The sequence below is a fragment of the Eschscholzia californica genome, unplaced genomic scaffold (genome assembly GCF_041429995.1).
Source record: "Eschscholzia californica isolate CP2 unplaced genomic scaffold, dmEscCali1.0.p SCAF_90, whole genome shotgun sequence".
NCBI lineage: Eukaryota > Viridiplantae > Streptophyta > Magnoliopsida > Ranunculales > Papaveraceae > Eschscholzia > Eschscholzia californica.
In genome coordinates this window covers 67,501-70,311 of record NW_028238517.1, presented here as the reverse complement: position 1 = coordinate 70,311, position 2,811 = coordinate 67,501, and positions in this window count along the sequence as shown.

Genomic DNA, 2,811 nt, shown 5'->3' with positions numbered 1-2,811 from the left:
ATTAACTACTTCCAGATCATGATGGTTTGGTTGAGTTCATCAATGATTTTGGTCAATTTCGTTTTGATTTTGGTCATATTTTGGTTTTGGTTGTTAATAGATCGTTTTTAATGGATTATCAAAGTTTTTTCAGGAAAAAAAGTTACAAGTTTGATCCATTTTTCTCGTTTTCTCTCTCATGAACTATTGTTTTTTCAGCAATCATTTTTTTGTACAAATTAAATCGTATCCTGGCGAGGTCAATATGTATTTTGCTTATTTTGAAAGATATGTTGTTTTCAGCAAAATGTCAATCGCTTTTGTGACAACTATAACTTAAAAAATTGGTGTCTCTATCACACGCTTGATTTTCACTTTGAAGCAAAATACATTTTGTAAAGTCAATTCGCTGTTATGACCCGTCATAAGTTGGTTTTGTTCATCGCAAAATTTGTTTGCTTTGGAATATATGTAATTTTGAAAGCATATATAATATGTTATGTACATATGCAAAATGTTTTTCCGTTGCATCAAACTTTTTACTTTTTTCATATTAACTATTAAGAATTGTTTCATTCTTCATTTTTTCACTTTTTACTGTTTCAAACTTTGGAAAAAGATTTAGAACTGTTACATAACCAAATATAAAGTATCTTGTTTACTGCATTTTGTATTTTGCTTTACTAACTTAAGCTGATACCTTTAGCTCTGTCCTTAGGCTTACGTCAAAGCAAACTCAACTAATTTCAAAGCAAAATAAGTTTTGCTATCACAAACTCAACTAATGGCAATGCAAAATATTTTTTGTTATGACCAGTGGCGAGGCTAGAAATTGTCATGTGTGGGGGCACTTTTTAGTTAAAGTTAAGAAAAGAATTTTGTAAGATATGATCAGGTTCGAACCAAAAAGCAAATTCTCAACAAAGTTTTAGCTATAGTTAAGATATTCCATGGTAATTTTGACGTATAACAAGATATATCTTTAATTTTCTCACCAATATGGTTCAGGGATCTTTCTTCCAACTAGATTCCCAAAATTTATTAAAACAAAAACTAAGAGAGGGAGTGGGAGATGAAGAGATAGTGGTCAAGATTAAGATGGAATGATGGTGCAGACGATGAAGAGGAATTGATCGTATTCGAGCAAACGATGAAAATAAAGTTTTCTTTCTAATAACATGTTTACTATGACAAATCTGACAAACACATAGAAAAGACAATATTGAATTCAAAAATTCAAGTCAAATAAAATTTGACAAAATTAAAATGTTAGAGCTTAGTTAGAAAATTTCTCATCTCTACTAGACTATTTTAACAAGTTGATCATTTTGAAGAGCTCATAATTGAATTAACCCCAATTAGTAAGAACCAATTTAAGCCCAACATGACTTTCATAATATTTTTTATAAGCAATCATTTTCAACCGAACAAGTCTTTCATTTAGTAAAAATTCTAGAAAAAATGGGGGTGTATGGGATTTGATCCCATGACCTCAGTTGCGTGACTCAATCAGTCAAGCGTTTTCCACAGCTCGGGACGGCATGGGACGCTCGAGACTTTGCTCGGGACGGCCTGGGACGCCCTTGCCACAGCTCGGGACGGCCTGGGACGCCCGAGACTTTGCTCGGGACGGCCTGGGACGTCCGAGACTTTGCTCGGACGGCCTGGGACGCCCGAGACTTTGCTCGGGACGGCCTGGACGTCCGAGACTTTGCTCGGGACGGCCTGGGACGCCCGAGACTTGGCTCGGGACGGCCTGGGACGCCCTCGCTACAGCTCGGGACGCCCTGGGACGGCCTCGACACAGCTCGGGACGGCCTGGGACGTCCGAGACTTGGCTCGGGACGGCCTGGGACGCCCGAGACTTGGCTCGGGACGGCCTGGGACGCGCTCGGCACAGCTCGGGACAGGCCGGGACGCCCGAGCCGAGCTTTCGGGTCGCACGAAATCTCTTCGTATTCCGACATATTAGAAGCTTCCCATCATGTAGTAGGCCGAGCTTTGCCCTTTGGATGCCCTATGGTGCTTGGCGAGCACTAGGGAACGTGCCAGCACAAGTGCTGTGCACGCTCTGGGGAAGGAGCTCAACCCTCCCCCTTATAGTGCAAAGTTATTGTTTTTCCTATTTTCACAAGGAAACATCAATTTTTTAACCAAGCATACTGGGTCTTTACTCCTTCGTTACTCGTCGGAATCCAGCAAACTTATACTCGTTGGAAAGGTCTTTTCGCAAGGATTTTTTGATATATTATAATAGCGATTCCGATAAATATTTATTTTTCTATGAATTTTTAAGTGAATAAACACCGGAAAATTCATAAAAAATAGAAAAAAAAATATTTTCTTCCGTTTCTTTTCTCCAATAATTCATAAATAATACCTCAATAGTATTAATGAAGAGAGAGTCGAAATGGCCCGGGTGGATTTCGGAAATGTCCCACGACCCCATAGAATGCACGGGCCAGCCGAGCCAAAAGAATGGGACGCGCACGGGACAGCATTGGTCAGGCTCGGGACGGCACGGGACGCGCATGGGACAGCACGGGACGCGAATGGGACGGCCTTGCTAAGGCTCGGGACGGCATGGGACAGCTCGGGACGCGCATGGGACAGCACGGGACGCGCATGGGACGGCCTTGGTGAGGCTCGGGACGGCACGGGACGCGCAAGGGACGGCCTTGGTGAGGCACGGGACGGCCTTGGTGAGGCACGGGACGGCCCTTGGTCAGGCACGGGACGCCTTGGTAAGGCTCGGGACGGCATGTCACGGCCCTGGTGAGGCTCGGACGGCACGGGACGGCGCATGGGACGGCACGGGACGGCCTGGGACGG